This window comes from Serinus canaria, chromosome 2 (genome assembly GCF_022539315.1).
Source record: "Serinus canaria isolate serCan28SL12 chromosome 2, serCan2020, whole genome shotgun sequence".
NCBI classification, from domain to species: domain Eukaryota; kingdom Metazoa; phylum Chordata; class Aves; order Passeriformes; family Fringillidae; genus Serinus; species Serinus canaria.
The window spans coordinates 100,803,569-100,830,422 of NC_066315.1; the positions used below are offsets into that span (position 1 = coordinate 100,803,569).

Consider the following 26,854-nt stretch of genomic DNA (forward strand, 5'->3'; position numbering starts at 1 on the left):
GGGGCAGTTTCTCTGATGGTAGGGTATTTCTCTGACGGTAGATTTGCTCAGCCTCAAACTAGCAAACAAACAAACAAACAAACTTGCTATTCTTTTAATAGTCAGATATGTTTTAGTCACTGCCTGTGGTGATAGTTGCTGTAGCTTGTGGGTCTAGATGGGATCCACCCAAGGGTACTGAGGGAGTTGGTGAAAGTGTTCACTGAGCCACTTTCCATCATTTGTCAGCAGTCCTGGCTTACCAGGGAGGTCCCAGTTGACTGGAGGTGAGCAAATGCGATGCCCATCTATCAGAAGGGTGGAAGGAGGATCCAGGGAACTGCAGTCCTGTCAGTCTGACCTCCACACCAGGAAAGATCCTGGAGCAGAACATCCTGAGTGCCATCATGCAGCACATGCAGGACAGCCAGGGCATCAGGCCCAGCCAGCACAGGTTGCTGTCTACAACTTCCTTTACAGAGGGAGGGAGGTGCTGATCTCTTCCCTCTGGTCTCTGCTGATAGGATGCATGGAAATGACTTAAATCATCCAGGGAAGTTCAGATTGAATATTAGGAATCGCTCTTCAATGAGAGGATGGTCAGTCACAGAAACAAGTGGCCCAGGGAAGAGGTCATGGCCCCAAACTTGGTGTTTGTGAAACATTTGGACACCACTTTTATGTATATGGTTCACTTCTAGGTTGCCCTGTGTGGAGTCAGTAGTTGGATTCAACGATCCCTGTGGATCTCTTCTTACTCTGTATGTTTTGTGATTTGATTCTAAGGTTCAGTGGTTCTATTTCAGCATAGCTGGGGGAGGGAGCTGAGATTAGCGTGCTGTTGTGGTAGACACAAAGTAAGGGAACAGCCTGTAGTCTGAAATTCTACAGCATGGCAGGCTCTGGGCAGAGCTGGAGGTGAAGATCCCAGTTCAGGTGTGAACAATGAGCTGTCTACAGGGTGAGTATCAGTAGGTGTTTGGTGGTGAGGGTGCTGTTATAACCAGTGTGGGCTACTGCAGGATGCAGTTGCCTAAAAACGGGCTCCTGGTGCTATGTGAGATGTCTCATTGTCTCTGGAACATCCATGCAGTGTGTGTATGACATAGGACCCTCAGGAGACATTTAATCTTCTGGAACAGCAGCAGGACACCAGGCAAGAGAAGATACTTCTAGTGTAAACACAAGGCCAGTGTCTATGAACCCTCTTCATGTCTCCAGGGTAAGCTGCCTCTGCAGTGGATGGATCCAGAGGATTATTGAATGCATGTCAATATATGCATTCCCAATGGCATTGACTAGAGCAGTGATCCATTTGCCTGGACAAGGACCTGCACATCATCATTTGATCACCCTCAAATGTTTATCTTGTGCCCCTTGAGGTGGCCAGGGTGTCTTGCCTCCACAAGCATAGTTATCTGTCATTTCAGATGGGTGTATGTCCCCCAGATGTCCTCTGCCCTATCTCTCAGCCTTGTGCACACCTTGGCTTTCCTAGAGCATCTCAAATGGCAGTGGATGCCCAGGGTGAGTGAGTAAAGGGAGGCCCTAGCCCAAGGTCATCCTGCCTGGTCTCTAGCAGGATCTTTTCCCTGGAGCAGGACACAAATTCCCTGTGAGCTTCCTGTGATAGTTGCCCTTGAGAGTCTCCGATAGCACAGGACACCTCTGATTTAGGGAGCTGAACTGCCCCTTCACCCTCCTTTATGTGTAATGATGCCACAGACAGCTGCCTCATCGTAGACAGCTACACTGTTCACACCTAAATTTAGGTGCCTGAATCACATTTTATAAATGGATTCTAATCCCATCACTAATGAATGTCACCCTCTTTAGTCAGAGCCCCTCACTGTTCCATCTCAGTTTCAGAAGCTGTGTAGCTCCAGTGTTACATAAACCATGCCAAGCTCCACTCTATCTCATTAGTCTGGCAGGCTGCATGGGAACTGGATGAAAGCACACAGGGAGTACAAGAAGGAGACTGGAATAGAGTCTCAGAGCCAGTCTGTGAGTGTGTGATTGGAAAGCTATCTGCTATCACAGAAACTGAGGAAATATTTCTCCTTGCTAGAAAAAGGGAGCCTTTTCCTCATATTGTCCCACACAGTTCATGAAACAAACGAATGGGAAGAGCTTTGGATGACTAACGTGCAGTGCAGTAATATGTTGAGATGTGAGTTGCTGCATAAGATCCTTTGAACTTTTAGAAAGTGTTTTGAATGTACTTGTTATTATTCAGGTGTGACAGAAGGATTTATCCAACCTGGCATGCTATGCTTCCTTCCCTAATGATGCCCAAGGATCTGTTGGACAGTCACACATTGAATCTCCCAGCTGCTCTCATTAGCGGGCAGCCTGTGACAGCCAAATTTCAACTTAAAGCTGTAGGTGGTGCCTTTGGGAAGCCCTTTTTCTGCTGCTGGAAGGACTCATCTCTCACAGATGGGAAGGGCTCTTGTTGAGACACCAAGAACTTGCCTGCCATGCATTGAGCAGAAAGTTGCTGCACAACTTACTGCACTTGAAGAAGTGTCAGCTTTCATAGCAACTCACTCCAACTATCAGGAGCATGAATAGGCAGAGGAATTATTAAATACTTATCACCATTCCCTCAACACCCCATGGCCAGGTGTAGCTACACATGGGACTGTTCAGGTATACAGGAGCACTCCAACTTGGGCCCTGTGCTATGGGAGGCATGTGGGCTCTCCTAATACAGCAAAAGATTTCTTGAAGCTCCCTCTCAAAGCAGAAAAATGAAGTTAGTCAACCTAATTAGCTTTAGCAGTGGCCAGGAGGACTTGGAACAATAAAATATCTGCTTGGAAGTGCTCTCCTACCTGGGTGCCACCCTCCAGAGCTGGATGAGCAACACAGGTGCAGCCTTGGCAGCAGGTCTGACACTCCCAGAAGCTGGTCTGACCACAAGGAATGAATGGCTTTGATGCTGGACATCTGGTACCATTCCCCTCACCTGCAGACTGGAGTGGAGCAGGAGCTGTCTCCTATCCAAAGCTGTGAGATGTGTCCTGCAGTGCTGAGATCAGGGCACCTGTGAAGTCTTTATGGCAGCCTTGTGTTGATGAAGGGAGCAGAGGAAAGCCTTGTTGGGTGACAGAATCTGGCCCTTTCCGTGGACTTGTCCAGGTATAATATGTAATGCTTCCCTAGTGAATGGAGAGCATATTTATTCTCTCTTTAACATGTCCCTTTTAGTGTTCTGAAGTATTCCTCAAAGATAGATCACAAATGTACTGCCAAGATGTGTGAACTTCTTCATAGAAATCCAGAATGTGTCCTAGCTGGAATATCTGTGGTAAGTTCTGGAAAAGGCAGAATGATTTTGTCCCTGTTGCTGTAGGTGTCTGTTATAACAGTCTAAAGTAAAGTAAATTTATTGAAATTCTGTTCTTAAATATAAAAGACTTTTGGCTCAGTGAGCCTCAGGACTTTTTGACATTTTTTCATTAATTATTTCTATTTATTATTTCAAGATTCTAACTGCCCTTTTTATCATAAAATCATAAAGAAAATGTCTCTTCTCTGAAAAACTTACAGTTCAAGTAGGTGAAGAAGACAAGTGTTGTATATTTTCTCTGTATTTTCTCTAAATGTATGATCTATTGCTAAGTTAGAACAACTCAGTAGATGGGACTGGAATTATTTGCAGTTAACCTAAAAGCCCAGTCAGACTCCAGAAACCCAGTCAGCAATATCTTTGTGGGGAACTCTGTTTTTTGAAGGTTCTCACAAGAGATATTTGTAACTACTTGCTCTGTTGTGGAGGTGTTTCTATCACAGAATACTGCTGGACTTGTTTTGAACACAGATTTTGGAAGATTTTTATCACTCTGAGTGATTTCTGGATGAAAAATGAGCTCATCTGAATAATATGATGAAAGGACAACCTGCAGCTGTCCTCTTAATACTTACATCACAGCTCCTTCAGCCACTGTGCTGAATAACATATAAAGTAAAATGATTTACGTGGAAGTGCAATTCTGAAAGTTTCATGTCCAATTAACATATTCATAATTTTAAAAATTTCCTCGTGGAATAATTAACTTTGTAAAAAATATTTTTTATTTAAAAAATTATTTATAAAGAATGTAATATTATTTAAAAAATATTTAAACAGAGCTATCCAGGAAATTAATTACTCAGTGCATACAGTTTGCAAATCTTTGGAATTGCAGTTTAGTATAAAACATGGTGCAAGTGCTGAAAAAAATGTTTCAGTTTCTTGCTTTTGAACAAGGAAAAAAAAAAAGACCTGTAAATTCCATTGTATCTGTGCTGGGATAATTTGCCTATTTCTCAAATTTTTCCTGATGTTTACAATTTCTCCCTACCTCCTGTGTTTCTCAGCTGTTTCTGTGGTGGAGCCTTAAAGGAGAAGAGCAATAGTCCTCATACTGCAGTCATCAGATTTACAGTCATTCCTGAGGTTTTTATACAGATTTCAGATTTTATTGTTGGCTTGCTCTTTCTTTTTTTTTTTTTTTCCCTAGCAAACTGCTCATTGTCATGCAAATGTAGGAATAATAAGGTTAATATGTGGGTCAGATTCAACACTGAAGAGGAAAGCCTTATGCATTTCCTGACAGTGTAAATTCCCAGGACCTTTGGACAGCTGGCTGGAGCAAGGCAGCAGCCAACCACAAAGAGAAATGGGGACAGGAATAAAGACAGCAGTGACAAGGTCTGGTCACTGCTGTCTCCCCTGGGAACAGTTTTTGGGCTCAAATGCTGCAATTTTTGTGCACAAATGCTGCAATTTTTGCCTAATGGTAGGGAGCTGGGATACAGCTTCAAGGTGCAGAGGTTAGGCTGAGCCTCCCAGGCTGAGGAGACCTAAAAATTGAGGCAAAAGAAGGACATGACCCCTGTCTACATGAGGGTTTTGTTATGCACAGAGCCTGATGTGTGAGAAGACAGGACTACGTTTTCTCAGTGCCATTTTTCTATAAGACTTGAAGAAACTCACTGTAGGTAACTGGATTGTGTATCTCTGTGTATCTTCTTTTATGCTGAAGTAGAACAAATCATGGAGATAAGCTTTGGCAAAAATGCAGGACCTGTATTTCAGACTCCAAAAAATTTCAGCACAAACAAATTATTTAGGTCAAAATTTCAAGCCTTGTCTTCTCAAATATGGTCCTGATTTGTAAGACAGACAGATAAAAGAGCCTGGGACTTACTCACTATTGCTAATACGCATTTTAAAACTTTTAATTATTTTAAGAGGTTATTTATTAGGTTTTTGTCAATAGAACTTGTTTGCCCCACTGTTACAATGAAGCCTGTTTTTTTCTTCACTGAAGTTTATAAAGAAATGTAATTTTCTATATATTCCTATACTCTTTGCATTTTGCTAGAAATCAGTTTCCAACTTTTTCTTCCAAGTTTCATGAAGGCTTAGGCACGTTAATACTGTGAAAGTTGCCAGATGGTGTTTCTGCAGGTACTATTTGCAAGTTCCATTTAAATGACAGGGTACTCAGACTTTAAAAAAATAAATCCTTTAATTGGGCTGTACCTGTTTTTAAAACCCACGTTGAGTTTCACAACATAGCAAAGCCCCTGAAATTCTCCCTTTAACTCATTCAGCCCAAATTTTGGAAATGCTCCTCTAAGAATATATGTAGGGACCATCATGACTAAAGACAGGCTGAAGCAAGTGAACAAATGTTTTCCCAGAGCTGGGCCTGTTCTCCCCTAATAAAATCCCTTTTAGGGCTCATTCTATGACTGCATCCCACAACCCCCCAAGCAAGCTGCCAGAGCATGTCGCAATGTAAATTATAACGTGACTAATTATGAGCAACTTGCCTTTAAATTTTGTATTTGCTTTTAAATGGATGTTTGCCAAAATTGGTAACAGTTTTCAAATGGGTATATGAAAGCCAGAAATCTTCCAAGCAGGCATGCTCATATGTACATTGAGATAAACACAGAGCAGTTACTGAAATGTGAGGTTTTGTCAGTTAGGGTTCTAAACCACATGTTTCAATTACTACTGAAATAAAAACCAACAAAACAGTGATGTGCCATAAATAGGACTTTTGGATAAACTTTTGGTATCCAGGATTACTTGATTTAGCCTCTGATTTCCAACATCTGCTTTAGATTATTAGCAAAGATATTCAATACAAATTATTTTGAGGTTTAGCAGCCATGCAAAACATATCTGTGAATCTTGATAATTTTGTGGCTCCTAGCCTTGAACTTTTGATCTGTTCACAACCACAAGATATTTTGTTGGCACTCGGTGTTTTATTAAGTTTAAAGCATGTGCAGATTTGGAACAATCTTTCAGTTTTCCTCCTGATTCCTCCTCTTCAATTGTATTGTTGTACAGTTTGCATTATTTTACCCAGAAGTGGGTGAATTTTTTTTTTTTTTTTTTTTTTTTTTTTTTTTTTTTTTTTTGTGCTGGTGACCTGGATTAAACCCAATCTCAGAGAATTCTCTATGAAGTTGACATTGAGTCCTCCTGGCAAAAATGACAATGGTACTTAAAAGGGCACAATGACCTTGATGTCAATGACAGCATTTGTCACTCATGCACCGGGGTTGGGGCAGGAACAGGCGAGAGGCAGGATCGTAGCAAAGGCAAAGAAGAACTTTATTCAAAAGAACCACGTGGTTTTTATAGAGAGGTACAATAGATTCTATTCTACTGGCTAACAGAAACATCTTTCTCACACACTGTCCTTGAGAGGAACAGAAAAACAAAGTAGAAAAACAGCACCTGTAAATTGCTTATAGTCATCAGGTTATCACACCTTTCTAACTCTCTAAAATTTCTCACAAGCCGCTGTGAGAAACGCTTGCTGCTTCTCTCTCCCTGTTCCATGGCATTCACAAGCATTCACCAAAGACTGGAGGCAAGATAAAATAATAAGTTATATGGCTTTTTTGCCAGCTGCAAATGTAAGCTTTGGTAGGACTAACTCCATGTGTATGAATGTGTAACTAAACACAGCAGAATGATTCCCCTTCTGGGTCTCAGCTAGAGCAGAGACAATATGTGATCAGTGTGCTCAGTGCAAAAAGTGGCAGGAGGACATAAAAGTAACAAAGTTCCTGGGCATTTCAGAACCCTCTCTTTTAGCAAGTACTTCTCAAAGTAGAGAGAAGTGTTGCCCTGTGAGGGTCACCTGCTGGTAAAGCAATGAGAGGCAGACCCTCCTGTTCACGCTCAAGCTCAGCGACGTTTCTAGTTTCTAGCGATCATCTTCATATAGAAACCGCAGACACAAACTTGTAATTCCTGTTTCTCAAAGGAAGTCCTTGAACACGGAAGGGTTCTCACAACAGAAGCATTCTTGTGAACAAGAAGTCACATCCTTGTCCTCAGTGTGGCTGGTGATGAAAGAAGCTATTTAGGACTTCCCCTGCAGTTGGAAGTGTTATGGAATATGGATTCAAATTCTGCTTTCCATCTGACCTTGGAAACTGTGCTTAGGAAACTCTTTAGCATCACCCATAGAGATGGGTATGACAGAGGTTGAATCCAGGTCAAGAGTCCTAAGAGCTGAGGGGGCTCAAAGGTCCTCTGTGGAGAGCAATGTAAACTGAACTCTGAAGGGAAAAGTGGTTGTAGGGAAAAAACCTTTTTCTGGGTGAAGTAGTCTATGGTGCTCAAATACAGGCATTATCACATATGAAGAAACTGCAGCTAGAGAGAGAAATAACCAGAAATAAGAAATTTAATAATTATACTATATCATAACTGTGACTTTCAATTGAATATTGCTACCCCTTGCAGAAAATCACGTCTCTTCAGCCTGATTACAAAATTAAAAGAGATATTTGAACTCAACTGGAAGCCCTTATACATACATACATACATATATATATATATAATTTTATTTAAATGCATCCTTTAAATGCATCCTTGCTGATTAAGACTGTACTTTCCTCTTAAACATAGCAAAACCAGAGGAGAAGTATAAATAGATGTCATGGGGCTGTGATTGTTTCTAATTCATTGGACTGGCTAGCTGTCAGCAAGATAAATGAATCATCCATACATAACTCATCTTGTCATATTTATGGGAGTGGGATTGAAAAAAGAAAAGAAGTCAATAAAAACTAAATTGAAAAGGAAAATATTGCTGCAGTACAGTTTTCCAAATGCATGTGATGAGTGAAAATGAGATGTGATAAAAAGTGAAATGTGAAATATATTAGGTTTTTTTACTATTGTTTATGTATTTTAATACTTTATAGTTTATATGCCAAGCATTAGTTCAGCATAAAGGCCCATGAATTTTATCTGTTTCTCATTTAGACATGAGATGAGATGAGTGACTTGGGTACAAAACGGGTAGATTTTCCAAATAACATTTACTAGCACTAGTACCAATGGAGAAACAAGTTCAAATTGAAGCAAGACACAGTCAGGAATTCATTTAGGCATTTTCACCAGGCATTCTGGGAGAAAAGAATCCCATCTCCTCAAGAGAATACATTATATTTAGCAAGTGGGAACCTGAACCAGGGATGATCAAAGTATCAGACTGAGGGATGTTGGAGAGAGAAGTGATGAACCAACCTGATCAGAAGGAAAAGAAGTTGCCATGCTTGAGCACCTGAAAATATCCCAACCTCCCTTTCCCTCCAGTGACATGAAAGAAAGACAGACAAGCCTTGTGCATTGCCACACTGGATGTATTGTGTGTGTCAGGTCTCTTGGACCAGTTTTCCTCTTTTTATTCTCAGCAATTTTGTTCTAACACCAAAGTAGAATCCTAGTTTGAAAGGCTTGAGATGTTACAGCCAGACAAAAAAAAAAAATGTTAATCAGATATTAGAAAATACTGTCTCCTGTACTGTACATTGCTGAGTGGATATTTGTGTTGAAGACTCATGAACTAAGATGTCTGAAGTGCAGGGTGTGATGTTCCACAGACATGAAAAATGCTGAACAAGCTCCAAATATCCATCACTCCATGTGGGTACCTCTATAGCCCAGTAGCCACCTAATCAATGGTTCTGAGGCCAGAGGAAGCAGCAGGAAAGGTGTTACATCATATTACAGTCCATCACACATGAGCTCTGGAGGAGAGGGTGTCAAAAGTCTGAACACAAAACCTACCAGTCAGTGAAAGAACTTTAAAGCATCCTGAGACCAACATCCCTTGGTGTGGATGAATCAGACTATGCCAGAATTTCGGGGGGGTGCAGGGGGAGGGGAACATCTAGAGGTAGCCTTCCAAATCATCAATATAATGCTGAATTACCTTGTTTCAAAATCATATATCTTTATATAAAGAGTACTGCCCATTCTAAAAATAAGAAGCCTGACTCTGATCCCATTCATAGCTCAATGAATCAGGGACACTCCCAGCAAGATCCACAGAGTTCCTTTAGTGCAGAACAAGTCAATGACAGACTGCATTCTGGATGCAACCTGGGGGCTGAGCATGTGACCCATAGCTGAGTCTTATTCTGTAATTGTAAAAGGCTTTTTGAAACCCATTTAAGTCTATTAGTGCTCCCAGAAAATTGTGCACTCATTCGTTTTTCTGAAAACAAATATCCTGGACTTAATGGAGTGTAGCGTCCTTTCACTACCAGTACCGAAGAACTCAAATTATGCATTATTAAGCTATTAAACTGAACTGAACAAGCAGAAATGGCACTTACTGGCAAGACCACTGTTCTGAAATGCTTGGTGATAAGCTATGGAAACATTAGCAAGCTGTTATAAAAGTGCCATCTCCTACCAGCTGCTATAATTTTGTTTCCTCTGACAGTTAGAACACACTGATGAGCACATCTTATGCACACACATATCTGCACAGAGGAAGGCACATGCAGGGCTCTACCTGTGCTGTCACACACTGAGCTGGCAGGGGATTTCAGCAAGCCAGCTCACTCCTGAGCGTGTTGCAAGCTGGTTCCTGCAGCATTTCTCTCATAAAGACTGTTCCCTCTAAGTGGCCTCTAAAATGCCCTCTGAAATCAGAGAGCTTCACAGACCTCAGGATGTAAAGCAAAAACCTTCATGAGCTCCCAGATAGTTACTGACATATTTTGATGACAAATCAATCATCACCTCAGCTTCTTTGTATTTATTGTTCCACTTGCTATGCAGGGGAACATGGAAAGGGGAAAAAATCAGACATTGTAACAGCTATTCTTACACTCTTCTAGGTGATATGATCCATAAACTTGAGATTTTCAAATAAAAAGCAGATGGCAAAACTACAAGAGGCTTCAGGAGTGTGCAAATATGACAAATAATCATTTAATGCTTCATCAGTTTGAAAAATCTAGCAAAATTAAGCTATTTTTGACTTCAGTGCTAACCTATTTAGTCACTTGGTCTGTGCCTCTTACTTAGGGTGCTGTTCAAGACCCACAGTCAACCTCTATGATCTTTGCTTCACACTAGACTTATGGCAAAGCACTGCCTTCATTGCTTTGTCTGCAATGCTGGCACCCATTGTCACATATTTCATTTATTTTATCACTCTTTCTATTTTTATTCCCTGACATCCATTTTATAGGTGACAAACATTCCCTTGAGTTATGACTGAGTTGCCTCCTTACTCTTTCCCTAGCACTTGCATTAAAACCATGTGTTTGGATCTGCTTGCTCAAAATTGCTACAGTATGGAGTGAGAAGAGCAAATAAAAATGTTAATTAATTTTTCAGACCTGATGATGGAGCTAAGCCAGAGCTACTACCCCTCTCTACTTTTAGCAGGAGTTTTATCATCAGTGACTCCAAGAAGAAAATGCATTCTCTTGAAAGTGTATAATAAAATAAAAGTTTATACCATACCATGTAAAGTTGTAAGGAGTTCACAACGACTGTGCTGATTCCATCAATAAGTAGTTAGAGATTTATGACTGCAAATAATATTTTTCCACTCAGGGATGAGCTCAGCACCTGTTTTATGAAACACTGATATGGGCCATTAGAGCCCAGCACAATGAACCAAGGCAGAATCCGTGCACCTGCTGGGTTGATGGAAAAGCACTGAACCCTTTCCTGCATCACCACGCAAGGAATCTGGCTGGAGCTACAATTTCCAAAGCATCATCCCTAAGGTTTGATACCTGAATCTCTGCTGCATGCTTTAGATGTAAGCAGTCTGATCCCTGACCACTTATGGTCTCTTTGCCACCATTGAAGTGAAACTGCCTTTACTCACATTTTTTCACGTTTGTGGTCAGCAGATCTGGGTGTAGGTCTGAGGCTTCAGGCATTTGGTTGGTTGGTGCCATTCTGGGAAAGGGTAGGAGTGCTGGCTAGTGAGGGAAGCATCAAGAAGAAGACCCATCTGGGCTTCTTAACTTCTTCCAGCTGCCTTTTTTCTTTTATTTCTTTCCAAACACAGAATCATGAAATGAATTTCATATATTTCAAAGCAGAAACTCATGATAATCATAACCAGAGAATCACATAATAATGGAAATTATGTTTTGGAACAAGGCTAAATGCACGTTCACTTATTAAGAAATGTGGATTTATTGTTCTATTTTATCAGCCATTAACGTTAGGAAAGGAGAAACCCTCTCCTAAGAGTCAAAAACATACAGAATTTCAAGTGAACTTTATATTCAATAGTCAGTTCAGCTGGAGGCAAGCAGACATTTACTTAGATTGCAGATAATTCTGGGACATTATAAAATTATGTACATTTTTATTGTATACTTGGTACAAATAAGTCCTGTACTATTTATTGAGGTAATAAGTTCCCCAAATCCCCTCATGGAGTTCTGATTAATTGATGTTTGACAAAGTGTTTAGTGCCATAGATGTTTGAAAATACAGAACAGAAGAAAGCTGTATGTCATGAACTCTCCTGAGAAGCATTTAAATGCATAGGAAGTAGATGCTCAGGATCAGTTTATTATAAATATACTCTTTCACCTTCTATGTACTTTTGTTCATTCTTTCCCAAACCTGCTTTGGCCTTCCCTTGGAGGGGTGTAGGAGACAAACTCATCCAAAGGTTAGTGGCATTAAAGAAGTGGTTTTCTGAGATCACTTGTGAAAATGAGAGAGTGATGTTGTAAAAAAAAAAAGCATTTTCAGCCATGTTAAAATAAGCCTTCACCTTTGCTCTGGGATAGTATTTACCCTTTCATTTTTAACTTTTTCCTCCTATAGATATTTCTGTGCTCCTAAGTTTCTTATTTTCTGCATTTTTTTTTTGGTCCCTACAATGTTTTTTCATTTAACGGACATTTAATTCCATGCTCCAAGGAGGACTTTTCTCAGTTCTTTAGGACCAGAAGTGTACATGGACTGGTTAACAGTGTACCTTTTGCTCCTCTGTGCTGCTCTTTTCTCCCCAAGCACTTTTCAGAGTTCTGAGGAGAAATGCCAATTGGAGGATGATTAGTTTCCTGTGTAGCTTTTGACTCTGCTATCCCTCTTCTTCAATTCCTCCTTTCTTGTACCACCACTGAAGACCCCAGTACACCTCTACCTTGAATCTTGTGCAGATGCTTGTGATCTGAAAAAAAAAAAAAGAAAACTGCTGAGCAAAAACAGTTTTTGAGAAAACAAAACCTAACAAAACAGAACCAAACAAGTGCAAGAGGTGGAAAGAAATGCTCTCCAGTGAAAATGTTCCTTATACCTGGCTTCTGGCATTGTTGCACTTAAGACCTTGCTGGATATGGGACAGTGCAGATCCTGGGCACTGCAGAGGTGCCCCAGAGCTCTCCTGATGGAGCATCCATACGTGTGCTAGAGATCACAGGGAGTATGGAGCACAGTAGCCTGTCACCTCCATGGGGTACCCACATCTGTGTTCATCTCCTGGGCCATATTTTTGGGTTGAGTGAAAAGATGGAACTGTTTTCAGAACATTAGCCCTCCTCACAGCAAAATCTCTGTCCCCATCCCTGCACTTCCCCTGGCTCCATCTTCAGTCAAGCATTTTAGTCGTGCTCCTCTCTTTGGCCTGGTCTTTGGGAAATGGGAAAAGTGCATTCTTGGGGTCTCTAGTTGGTCAGAGTGACCCCAAGAAAAGGTAAAAAGTCTCTTTTCCCAGCCCAGCACTTGAAGAAAGAGTCAGAGCTCTTCATTTCTCGATCTCAAGGCTGTTTATTGTATCTTATCTATAAAATTCTTTCTCCTGTCCTGCCGAGGTCCACTCCGTAAGAGAGTCAGAGGCACTCTGCCTGACCCTGGGTGGTGTTATGTCTTCACACTAAAAACTACATACGCAATGTTTGAAATTACTTTCTGTCGGAACTCAGGACATACCTCTGGGAGTCTGGAGTTTCCTGGGACCCTTGCCAGGGGGCTCAGAGACCCTGGCACACAGCCCAGAACACCAGTGGGTTCGAGTACGAACCATGGAACAACTTAACACCTTTACATGAAGAGATAAAAGCCACGGCAGTTTAGATAATATAGAAATAAAATACTCACAGAGTGTAAATGTAGGTTTTAGGATTTTTGGTATAGGAGTTTCTGGTGACAAGATGGAGGGATTTGGGCGTGTCTAGCCTTTCTTCTTCTTCTCTACCTCCATCTTGTCTGGTGATGTTGGCACTTTTAGATTGGTCTAGAGTAGAAACTCACTGTCTAGTGTAGATGATAGGTATTGGAGAATGATTGTAAATATTGTACACATAGTTTATAGTATATAAAGATAACACCACCCTGGGGGTGGGCAGAGTGCCTCTGACTGTCCTGCCAAACGGATCTCGGCTGGACAGGGAAAAAGAATTTTATAGACAAGATGAAATAAACAACCTTGAGACCGAAAAAATGAAGAGCCCTGACTCCTTCTTCAAGCACCGGGCTGGGAAAAGAAACTTTCGAACTTTTCTCGGGGTCACTCTGACCAACTAGAGAGAGAGACCCCGGCAACTTTCCAATACCTATCACCTATGTTAGTGAGCTTCTACTCTAAACCAGTCTAAAAGTGCCAATGTCACAGCAGAAGATGGAGGCCAAGAAGAAGAAGAAGGAGAAAGGCTGGACACGCCCAGACTCCTCCATCTTGCCCCCAGAAACCCCATTCTAAAAACCCCAAAATCTATTTTCACCCTGTGACACATTCACTATCATTCCACTTAAACTTTCGTGGCTTGTAATCCTTCATATAAAGGTTGGTAATTGTTTTTTCCAAGGACTAAATCAAAGGCACAGGGGTCTTGGGCACTGTGCCAAGGTCTCTGACAGGGTCTCGAGCCCTCCAAGGCAGCCAGAGGAATTTCCTGGGTTCCCACAGTGCTTGCCACTCAGACGGGACAGCCTGCCTGCAGCCAGAGACCCCTCTGCGGGGTCTGTCCCTGCTGCCGCTCAGACGGGGCTCTGCCCTTCCCTCCTGCGGAGCCCGGCACCTCATTCCCTCCCAGCACTCAGACCCGGCCCGACACTCGCTCCACCGCCTTGCATTGGCCTGTCCTCGTGTCCTCGTGTCCCCGTGTCTCGGTGTCCCGGTGTCCCCGTGTCCCCGTGTCCCGCGGCCGACACACGATGGCGCCTCAGTCCCCGCGGTGCCGTCGGACGCTGCCTGCCAGGCGGCTGTGGCCAGCGGAGGCTTTCCCGCTGGGACAGATGCCAAATCCAGGCGACAGAAACATCCCTACCTTGAAGTGACCGTCAGGGTGCTGGCAAAGGGAGGCAGGAGCACATGGATGTCCTCCGCTGTGCTTCGTGCCCCTCGGCTGCTCCCGGGGCCGTCGGATGTCTCACACAGCGGCTGAGCCGCCAGCTCGGGGGGCTGTGCAGGCCGGGGAGTCCGACCCGCAAAAAAAAAGAGGAGGGGATGAATTTTTTCCCCTTTCCAGAGGCAAATTTTCATGAGGGTCTGGGCTTGGAGAAGGTGTTGGAGGAGTTTAGTGGCAGAAATGTCTGCGGGTTACCTGCCTGTCCTGTCCTCTTGGGACTCACCTGTAGAATAAGAGAGACACAGGTGAAAAGGTGGCACAAAGGTGTGTTAGCTGAAATGTGCTCGCTGCACTGAAGCAGAATAAGAAGCAGTCAGCATTATTTGTGTATACACACACTCACACACACACACACACACATACATATATATATATATATATATATATATATATATGTATAAGTAATGCAGTCTAAGGACATTATTGGGATTTAAATGCAAGGGAGAAAAGACCCAGCTTTCTTTTTTGACAAGCCTGCCACTTCATACGCTTCCGTGCCTTCAAACACATGCAAAGTAAGGCCTAGCAAAATCTTTTGCTGCAAGCAAAAACCGAGGAGCACTCTGAATGAACCTCTGTGCTTCCCTGCTGTGTTTGCTTTTCTTAGCTGGGTTGGGTAAAAATGCAGCAGAATTTGCTGTTGTGCCTCTCTTTCTCCAAAATCTATTACCACTGTGGAAAGAGCAAAGGAGTGAAGGGGAGAAGGGTCTGTGTAATGCATCATGTGGCAAGGAATTCAGTAGGGGCAGTCTGGGGGGCAGAGTGAAGGCAGCTGTGTCTTTAGCTCAAGGATTTTGTAGTGCCCCACTGCCTGTTAGGAAGCAGGAAGCAGCCATACCCTGGCTTTGAGCTGAGGAGAACCAACACCAGGTTTCCTGCTGCTGAATCTCTGCCCAGCCATGCCTGGCACTAGGAGCCTGGCACTAGGGCAGGATGTGTATAAATAAACTCACCAGTGACTCCATGGATGTGCACTACTCCCATAACAGCATAGCTGAAGCTGTGGTCCTGAAGGCCTTATGCCAGCAATATCAGAGAATGGGGATTTGGGTGTAGCCTGGAGATAAGAAATGCAGCATTTTGGTGGGGAAAGGCCACCATTAGCTGAAATTTGCCATAAGCAATTTATTGCCATTTTCAGAAAGAGCCTGTTTGATAATAAGGTACTTTTCTTCCCCACCCTTGTCTAAGTACAAAAATATTCCATTCAGCTGTGCTGATCTCCAAACTGAAGTCAAGCCTGGAGGAGCTGTGGGAGTTGCTGATATGGTCTCATTTGGCAAGGGTGGAGCAGCATCCAGAGCTGGATTATTGTCAGTCAGGCTGAGAAAGCAGAACAGAGCATCACCACAACAAAACCCTCTGCCCCCTGTTATGCAAAGCATTGTTTGTTAGTGACTGCTGAGCTTCTGGTAAAGAGAAAATCCTGAGAGAAACTTAATGGTCCTTTAAGGGAGCACTTAAGAGGTTTTTTCAGCCCTGCAAGTTATTTACATTAACAGGCTACTTACACATGTTGAAACTTGCTTGACAGTAAGTTATTACTTGTTATTATGTTGCTGAAAAAGGAGTATGTAAATACCTACATTTTTAAAGGGCTTGTGAGAGGCAGCTGGATATAGTTATGTGGGGCAGAATTATGCTAAACAACAAGACCAACAAGAATTTAAACAGTGAACAAAGCAGGATTTCATATGGAGCCTTGTGTCTGGTGTACTGCCAAGCAGGCCTCTTTTCAGCTCTCCCCACCCCATGAGCTTCTGTTCCAATCACAGACAAAAAAAAAAAAGGAAGAAAATCTTGGTCTTTCTTTCAAGACATCATCAAAAACTTTCACTACATTGTCAAAGGGGGGCAGTCTCAAGCAAAGCAAAAGACTTAAAAAAGCAAACCCCTGAGTGCACCTGAGTGTTTATGGAAAATTCTGAGAAAGGTGCTTCATCTGATGCTGAGGAGTCCCTCTTGGTACAAGCCCCAGTTACATTTTTCATAGCCACAGGATCGAAAGAGCTCTCCCCTCTGAGTGCTCTTATAGGAGATGGTGAAACAGCATTGCAAAATCCTAATGATTAAAGTGCAGTACGTAGCAGACAGCAGAAATGAGCTGATAGTCTGTTGAAAAGAGCAGTAAATAATAAGCAAGTCTATTGAGAGATATGAAAAACTTAGGCCATTCTGTAGCTAATAGATAACAATGACAGTAGCCTGAGGATAAGGGTAGGAGAAAGCCACGAGTCTTTTCATAGCAGTATATCTTCTGTAGAATAAGAGGCAAGAAAATTCAGTGAAAAACCCTCAGAAGACAAGTTGTCTGTATGTGTTATTGATGCAGGAGGAAGAATTGAAAGTGTCTTTGGCCCCAGAGAGAGATGTGTGTGCATCACCCATCTGCTCAGAGTAAGGGCAAACAGGCAAAACGCCGAATAGCGAAGGAGATTCTGGATGATCAAAAAATCCAGACATAAATCTGCTAGTGGGATGAAGTATGAGGCAGCAGTGGCAACTGGATAAAATTAAACCAGTGAATCTGAACAGTAAATTCTTCTCTGGCACAGCTTATTTGTTTCACTGGGAATACACAGGAGATGCAGCTGACAAATGGTGTTTATTAATGAGCTCATATACTGGATTTGAACGCTGAGAGGGAAATAAAGCAAATGATTGACAGCACTGAACATTTCATCTTGATAATTTCTGTAGGACACAGAGGCAGAGTATGTGCATCCCTCTCAGGCAGGTTGCTCAGGTCACCAAATGCTTCATGCCAAGAGGCAGCAAACCCATCCACTCCTCCAGCCTCAGCACAAATGGGCCTGCCCTAGGGAGCAGTTGCTAGAGCTGTGCCAGATTTTTGGTGCTTGTTGCACTCTGCCAGCAAGTGACTACCTCAGTTTACAGTACAGTGACCTCTAGGACCAGAAGACCTCAAACAATTTGAACATTACCAAATAAATGTTATATTGTATGCAAGCTTTATTAATTCAGTTAGTGCTTTTATTAATATCTGTGAATTTATATTAAAGTAAATGTTTTATTTAGGCTAGAGGGGAACCTTAATTAAAAAGAATATAGTGCAGGTATCAAAAGCACAAAAGCCTAAGAAAGCCCCCAAATGCAAGAAGTTAAACTCTGTGACAGGAATTCTGGTATTTGGTTAAGGAAAATATGTAAACAGTCAAAGTCTACAGTAAGTGTATACAAGTGTCATACTGCTCAGTGAGGTGCCTCTCTTCTTGTATTGTTTCTGACAAAGATGACTTTCTGAGACAGGACACGAAACAAAACCCTTTGTCACTGAGGATGACCATGTTCTTACCACCACATCTGCTTGCAGAAACTGGCAGAGTGGAATCTGTATTTTTTTCTTATGCAGGAACACCCTAGACCTGCCTGAGTACAGGTTGGTTTCCATTTGAAAATCTCCCCCAGACCTGAGTGATGCTTTTGTGTAGAGTGATGATTCTGAGCTGTCTGAATGCAGAAGAACTTTCATGACATTTTGCCCTCTCCCTCTGTATCTCCGACCCAGCGAGGCAAAGTTTTCCACCCTGACTTCCCACAGCACAAGAGACCTGGAAAGCAGGAGTTGTAGGCAAGTCTCCAGCTGTCTAGAGACACTGTCCCTCTGGAGTCTCACCTGTAACTGGCTTTTTTTTTTCTTTTTTTCTTTTTGAGTGAATAGCCCGCTTTTTAGATTTTTAATTCTACCAGAAGCCTCAGGCTTTCCTAAGTAGTTTGTCAAAGATCCAACCAGAGCACGAGAACAGTTCCATAGCTGGGTGCACTTTTTGGAGTCCTGACTTCCTCACACCACCCCAGGTGCCTGTCTCTGCTCAGTGCTCATGTTCAGGCACTTCCAGAACATTTTCAGAGCTTTCATACTTCTTTTCCAACCAAGGTATTTCCTATTCCTTTTCCAATTTAAGGTTTTTCCTCTGTCTTCTGGGCATCTGTAACTGTTTGTGTGGAACAAACATAAGCGTTAGTTCAGCTGGAGCTAACCAGGCATTTACTTTCAGATTGCAAATAATTTTGGGACATTAAAAATAGTTTATATTTTTGTTATATATTTTCAAACATGAGAAGCTGTTTTATCTGCAGCTGTTTTACCTCCCTGTATAGGTGTGATCTGCCATATTTACAAGCATTTGAAACATAAAGATACCTACAGGGTGCCTTAGATTTGTTGCAAGGCCTTGAAATCTGTGGAGAGCTGAGAATCTTGGCCACAATGTAGCTATGATGCATTTTTGTACATTTCTTCAGTTGCCTATTACATCTGTGATGAAACAGAAACACTGAATTAAATGAGTGAAAATGTGAATCTGCAGAACATATGTACCACTGTTATAAATTCTGCTTAACACTTGCTTTGTCCTTAACAGTACAAGATTCTGAGCTCACTCTGAGTCTTCATATGGTTGTCCCCACAAAATGCCTCTGAGTGCTCTGCTATTGTCCACATTCTACAGGATGCTCAGGAACAAGCAGATTAAGTGAACTACTTCATGACAACCAAGTCTTGTAATTCCAGTCCAGTGTGTGGACTTGTGAATAATTTTCTATGCCAGACACTAATTTCTTTAATAAAGGATCCATGAGATGCAATTTCTTAAATCTCAGTTGTGGAGAAAGAGATCAGATAAATTTCTCCTGTCTCATTCCCCACTGATGGTGTGCCACGGGGCTTCTCCATCTCTCAGGGTAATTGGCATTTCACCTGTAATTCTTTCTCCCACATCAGGTGTCTGAGACAGTGATCTAATATGCTGATAAAGGAGAATCCTGAGAGAAACAGAGATTTGGTTCTGCACACCATAACTATTCATGAAATTGGCTATCACCTCTATAATTACCTTTTGTCCAAAAGACAGCTCAAGCTGAACTCACCGGGGAACAGGCTATCAAAAATTAATAAGCTTATCTTCGGGACAGAATTCCAGGTATTGTTTTGAGAGAACAAAAATACAATAAAATACTATCTTTATGGTGTTTTTAAGTTTTTTTACAATGATGAGCAAGAGAAGGTAAGGTATTAAACACTACATTTCAGAATGCTGTTGTGATTCTCCCATGTCCATTTCTGCCCCAGGGTGGGCTCCCAGGCTGGAATTTGGGTAGATTACGGAGCCCTGTGTGTCTAGCACATTCTGCTCATAAAGGAAGGAAGCTTGATCTCAAGAGATATGGGGAGCACAAGCACCTCAGAAGAGACTGAATTACGTGAAAACTGATCTCTGGAAGCTCAGAAGGATGTGCATGTACCTTGAGAGCTGTTCTGAGTAAATCTGTAGAGTTGCATCAAAAAAATCTGGTGGGGAAATCATGATGTTACCTTGTGAAAATGAGCTATTAATTAAACAGCACCCTGCCTCCTTATCCATTTCCCATACAAGATTTATTGATTTCTAGACAGAGTAATTTATGAGACTGGAAGGAGGAATTAGCAAGTGCCAGTCAGGCAATTTATACTGGTGGGTTTCAACAGGAGAGCAGACAGTAAATTGTTGTGACTCGGTGCAGTGCTGTGAGTAGATGTAAATTGCCAATCCACCAATACTTCAGAGCCATTAAGTGCCAACACTTATTGATTAGTATGTGCTTTTTCCTGCTAATGGCACCAGTTTCTGAACAGCCACAGTATGATTCTGACATTCATTATAATTTCAGTGTCTTGAAGGGGACTCAGCTGCTTTTGACCTTGACTTCTGTAAAAATCCTGCCTAGTGTCACCAAAGTTCTGTAGACCTGAGTTACAAATACAGTGGCAAGAAGCTAAGATCAAGGCTGCTGCCAGCCACCACACTGAACACACCCCCAGCAGTGGTGTGTGATAAGCTGTGCATGGTTGTGTGTCGTGAGAAAGCTGGGTCAATGGCCAGAAAGAAGGAAGAATAAATGCTGATGAAGATTCTTTCTGCCCTCTCCTCTCCCAAACCCACACAAGCTTCATTTTATACTCCCTTCTCTACCTAGCTGTCAGCCAGCATCTTACCCTGAGAAATCCTCAAGGAAGACAAATTTCACCCTTCTGTTCCCTGGGAAAAGACACAATTGATTCCCTATCACTAATGGTTAACAGGTTGAACATGGTAAAATACAGAGTCATATCCCCCCTCAAATCTGTTAGCTGAGATCAGAAACAGTCTCTCTGGGTCCTGCCAGCAACTAATCTTCTCCTGGGGTCAGCCACGTCTCCTCTTTTCCTGGCAAGGGATGGGCTTGCAGAAGCATATGCTGAGAACAAAAAGGCCCAAAGAAAGTTTCGTCTCAGTTCCCAGGTGTATTTATGTCAAGAGCTCAATCTGAAGGGCAGTGTCAGAGAAACAAACTAGGCAGAGCTATCTCTACAGAATGGGAGAAAGATTTGGATGGGCAGGAGGCTGGTGAAATGAAGAGAAGCTAAGCAGCTCCTCCTGACTGCTCTGATGGGACCCCTCTGGGCTGCTGCATACAGAAGACAGGGATTTCTTCAGGCCATGCCCTTGCCATTTAAGTCAGGTTGTGAAGCTGTACAAGCTGTTTGTTCAGTGGAGGAAGGGAAAACCTGTGTTAAGAAGGGAAGAGTCTTTAAAGCACAGTTGCCAAAAACAACCAGTAACAGCCACAAGGTGCTAGACTATGTGGGCAGCTGGTATAACACCTACATACATGGGAAATGGATTGCAGTTCCTCTTTTGGCACTTTAAAATATCTTCTATAACTATCAGTTAAATTTATCACACACAAAGGTCAAACAGATTTCATTCTGCCATTTACTGTGGCCATCTCATCAAACAGCCAGGGTTTCTTTCAGAGTAAAGGGTTTTCTTCCCTCTTTACAGAAGTTCAAGTAAAACCAGAAGAGAAGAAAAAGATTTGCTCTCACTTGTCATCACTCCAGACTCTATTCAGGCTTGCATGAGCCTGAATATCCACTAATTTCCTCACCCCAACAAATATAAACAGAAAACTTTTTGTGTTGAAGGGAAACAGACTTTCTGGAGGGAACAGAGAAGAAAAGATTGGTGTTACCTTTGTGATTAACATTGTCACTCCTTCCCTAGAAGTTTGTTCCTTTAGAATATGTAGAAATGGTGAGGCTACACAGAGAGTTCAGAGACAGATGAACAGAGGAAGGGTGAGACAAGGATCCAGAAATCTCATTTTGTCACAATCTGCAGTTTCATAATCATATCTCACCATGTTCCTAGTGGAGAGAAATCATAAGTATTTAAAAAAAAAATTATACAACCCTGCCATAAACTTTGCATAATGAGATCAGGAAGAAAGGAATAAGAGTGCAGTTATGAGAGCAGACATTTCCCTTAGAGTTTGCCAACTAATGGCTGATACCAGCTCACAGAGAAGCTGAGTCTCCACAGGTGTTCAGAACTCAGCTGCATCTGCCACAAAGTACATGGGAAAAATGTAGTTCATGTTTTGAATATGCAAGGATATCTCCTTGGGGAAACAATAGCTTAATAATGAAGGTTTGAAGGAGTGAAAACAATTCATTAGTCATAAAGAAGTCTTGGAGAGCCACCCAGTCACTCAGGAATTTAAGATGATTCTTGTTCCCAGTAAGAATGCATATGGCTTTCAAAAACACATAAGAAGAATGAAGTGTTGCAAGAACTGGATCTGAAGGAGTGAGTAAACAAAGGGAATTAATCTTTGGATTTTTAAAGTAAATTAAATCCCCCATTGAACTAGAAATCTGACACCTGAATAGTATGACAAATCAATGTGTCTGCCTTTCAAAGGTTGTCTTCCATCTTCTTTTGGTTTGTCCCAAAGAAAGATGCAAACCAGACTATGCAAAATACTTCCCAAACTAACGTGCAGTCTGGCCACAGGACGCGCTTGTCACATTGTGATTGCAGGATAATGTAGCTCACAAGCCACAATGCTGTGCCTGCTCCCATGTACACATTCTGTTCTGCTTTTGATTCATCTCTTTGTTCAGGCCACTTGAATTGCTCAGCACGTCTGTTTGGGCTTTTCAGAACAGGCTGATTCCTTGCTGGAAGATAAATGGTGGATGTACAGTTTGAGGACATTCATTCTTAGTTTACCTTAATCAGAGCCAGCCAAACCCAGGAAAGTGTTCTTCAGAGAACCGTGTAATTATTTTGACATTTGGGTTTGTTCCAGTTTGAAATGAAATAAATTTTGTCAAAATTTCTAGAAGAAATCCTCTATGAAGAAATAAATCACACAGCAAGTACCAACAACATGTTTTGTTTGTAGTGCAATATGCCTCCTCAAGAGGTAAGTGTGCAAAACTATTTGTTAAACAAATGTGCAGATGATGGTGTTCCATACTTGGCATAATCTGGAATGATGTCTTCCATGGATCCAAAAGGCCATCTCATCTTGAACTGGGGCACTGAAGGGTTTTGAGCCTCTCAAGTTATTGCTTCCAGGACAGAAAATGTGGAAGCATTGGTAAGGCAGTCCTGCACTGTGGCACAGTGCTGCTGAGAGCGGCTTTACCACACCACTACTGGCTCACAAGGCAGCTTCCTGATGGAAAATTGAATTTGTTTTAGCTGAAGTCCTAATGAGAAAAAACACCACATCAGGTCATGAGTTTTATAACTCAAGATCATGTTGTTAAATTTTGTCCAATAATTATTAGCCAGTAACTGATGTCATTGCTCTCTCTGTCTGCTTGCACAGATGCTGCTGAAGTTCTCTTCACAGAGAGCAGCAGGCACAACTTTCCCAAGGATTTCTCCTAGGGAAAGGCAGTGAGAAACCTCAGATAAGAGGAGAGAACAATTCTTATCTCTACTCACTGTGCCTGTTGTTTGGTGTAAGATTGTTTGGCACATGCGGAATGTGTTATGGAGATTGTGTACCAAGAGTGATTTGTTAGTTGGACTCTGCTGATTGTTGATTGGATTGATTGGCCAGTTAGATCAAAGCTATGCCATGACTGTTGGAGACAGTCATGGGTTTTTCTTTAGTATCTCTTTAGTATTGTTTTAATACAGTATTAGTGTAATGTAACATAGCTTAATAAAGCAATTGTTCAGCCTTCTGAAATCATGGAGTCAGAGCACATTATTCCTTATGTTGGGGTCGCCCTGCATGGATACACAGAGACCCCCTTCACTCTGAGCAGAGGGAGCAAATGGACGTGTTCATTCTCCCTTCAGAGCAAAGCCAAAATCTGCATCACTTAGTAGTTCCCTACAGCCATTACATTAGGTTTGTTTCCTCATGCCATGCTGATCCCATCTGCTCTGTGTAAGAGGCTTCCAGATGTGAAACACAGCTCTCCACGTTGGCCCACAGCTTCCCTTTGCTGAGCCTGGCAGTCCCTAGGCAGCCTGGAGCACTGGGACTGGGGCTTTTGAGTAAGGGTGGGTGCACAGCAGAGGGCAGCTCTCACATGATTCTCAAGGCAAATAAAACACAAATAAAAGGAAAGAGATTGAAATAATCGTTGTTTCAGGGCCAATTCTCAGCAAAAGTTTGGATGGTGGACTTCTGGTTTTGGCAATTTTTCAAATAAAATTCTGCAACCAAAAGACTGCAGAAGCCAGAAGGCAGCTGGGGAAGCTCGACAATGCTCTTTGCCTTGTTGGGATCATTTGTCATACTGGCTTGGTAGTACAGAGTGAGATGAGTGTAATGTACCTTTGAAAATGCTTGCATTGCTTTTTCTAGAATATCCATGTCCAGACAATTATGGAATATGCAGTTTTCTCTTGGTTAGTATATTCTGCTAAATGCTGCTGTGTTATTTCAGAAATGGGCGGAATTTTTGCTGGAGTGATTTTCCTCCTCACTTGGAAAGAAAATTTAACTTAGGAAGTAATAATTGTGTATGTGCTGTAATATTTGAGTCCATATATAACTGAAGCCAAAGCTTATGTAAGGTATTCTTAAGTTCTGGATTTTTTTTTTTTAATTTTTTAAGGATGGGGAGATTTGCTGGAGAGGAAGATTATATTGGTGTCTGTAGTCACAAAGATATCAGTGTGAATTCAATCTTTATTTGGGAAGAGAGAGAAGGGGAAGAGTGAGGAAGAAAGTGATTTTCAGCACTGTAGCTCGCGTAAGGCTACAGCTTGTGCTTCATTAGACACTAAAGAATCTAAACCCTACTCATGATTAAGTGGGTTTGGATTTTTGAGAAGACATGAGGGAAAAGTTGAGATTGCTATGAATATGTTTTATGTTACTTTAGGTAATGGATAAAGTGAAGTGGTTATAAAGAGGCTTTCTGATCACACATTAAACATATCAGGCTACTATACTAATATACAGAATGGCAGTCCTCTTAAACTATATTTATGGATATAACTATATATGTAAGTAGCATATATGTAAACTATATATATAAATGCAAGCACATGCACATATGTATATAATAGGTAAACAATAATTTCCTATATTATGGAAAAGAGTATCAAAGGGAATGAAAACCTGGCAGATTATCCACCCCATTTACTAACACAGTGAGGGTTGATGTATGTCAGTTATACACAATACACAGCAAACATAATGCATTCACTGTTACTCTGTCCATTAGATACTTGAGTAATGAGATTTCAAAAGCTTTTTGAGGGCTTGGCATTAACCTGTGAGATCTCCTACCCACTCTTTGTCTGCTGGAGATAGCACACTTTTTTTAATTTACAAAATGATTTAATGCACTGGGGCTTTGAAAGAGATGGACTAGCCATCAGTAATGCCAGGGGGAACTGCAAACTGCAGATAGCAAGAAGCATTGAAAGCATTTCTGTTACACAACTTGCCAGGCTTCTTTTTTAAAACATTATTAGTCAAACATACCACATTAGACAAATTATTTTGTAAATTTGCAATCTTAAGCAGCCTCATGTCAAAAAGCATTCAAAGTTTTCCAAATGCAAAAAGAGGAGTATATTGTTATGATGTTATTTAACTTGCCAGTGGTGGAAGAATGAGGAAAGCACAGCACCCTTACATCCGTGTCCAGCAGATCACCAAAACATGCAGAAGGCACTTAAATCACTCTGCTGAGACAGATAATGTGTGGGACTTTCCTGCAGTGTTTTAGGATATTAGGGCTCACAGGCCTGCCCTGCCTGCCCTTCCATGGCAGACAGATGACTGTAAATAAAATACTGCTGGTACCTGCCTGCTGAGCCCAAAAGGGATCTCCAAGATCTCATGTGTTGTAATGGAGGTGTGTCGATGGTCCCCAGTGGTTCTTTTGCTCTAAGGCGTTGTAAAGAAGAAGCAAGAGGGTCATAAGTGGAAAAGATCTCAAATAGCCTCTGTTTTTGATTGTTCCCATGATAAATGTCAGTCATGTGGAGCCTTATGTTAGGCTCTGAATTTGGGTACAGGGCTGTTGTTATTTCCAGGGAAGCCAATAAAATACTCTAGGGTGGAACACACCACATGTCCACTCTAAGTCACACTTCTGTCTCCTCTCTCTGAGTGGTTGTTCTGATGTTTCCTGTCCTCATTTCCATCCTTTTTATCATGGTTACTTACACAGATGTTTATTTCTTTGGTTCTCCAATGTCATCACAATGCATATGGCTGACCCAGTAAGGTACAAATGAGATATTTAATATAGACTAAATCTAGACCTTTCCTCCCTCAGCAGTATTCAACATTCAGGCCAGAAATATTTGACAAAGCTCTACTGTCTGTTTATCTTGGTGTATAGCAAGATAAACAGACAGTTTAAACACCCCTGATTACAGGGGTGTTTATAAATGCACTTCAGTTGCTGGGAGTTAATCTGAGCATTGTTAGAACCAGGCAGACAGAGAAATGGGTTAAATCAGTCCTTGACTACTAGTTTAGTTTAAATTTGGCAAATATTCCACTTCATTACAGTAATCATCCCAGAGAGGGATATTCAGAACTGGGTCTGGGTACCACAGGTAAAAGCCCTGGCTGAAGTCCAGGGACAGGAACAATCTTGCAGGGGCTTCTTCAGCAGCCATACCTTGGGTCTGCCTTAGGAAAACCATTACTGAGAAGCTATAAGGAAAGATGGTTAACAAAGTCTGAAAATGAATCAGGACCTTTTGGGTTATTTCTGTCTGCAGAGATTAATGAGCAGCCATATAAGCAATTTATTATACAGTAAACACGGGAAACAGTGGATGTAAGGAAATCTGGTTTTCTTTAAGACTATGTTTGATTTCCAGCCTTGACCTCACTGCAATAATCACAGCCTTTTATGAGCGTCCTGTCATCCCTGAAGTTCCCTCTC

At 41.8% G+C, this 26,854-nt stretch overlaps 1 long non-coding RNA gene across 2 annotated transcripts; it reads right to left on the reverse strand.

The window, feature by feature from the left end:
• Positions 1-6,621: 6,621 nt before the first annotated feature.
• LOC108962102 (uncharacterized) lies at positions 6,622-14,979 on the reverse strand. 2 transcript variants are annotated; one of them, XR_003945268.2, is made up of 5 exons: positions 14,864-14,979; positions 14,560-14,693; positions 12,270-12,464; positions 11,154-11,325; positions 6,622-7,663 (listed from the first exon to the last, which is right to left on the reverse strand). It is a non-coding gene; the product is annotated as an uncharacterized LOC108962102 (long non-coding RNA). The 2 variants fall into 2 exon arrangements; XR_001990622.3 differs by lacking the exons at positions 6,622-7,663; positions 11,154-11,325 and having other exon boundaries at positions 11,353-12,464.
• Between the last annotated feature and the right edge of the window lie 11,875 nt (positions 14,980-26,854).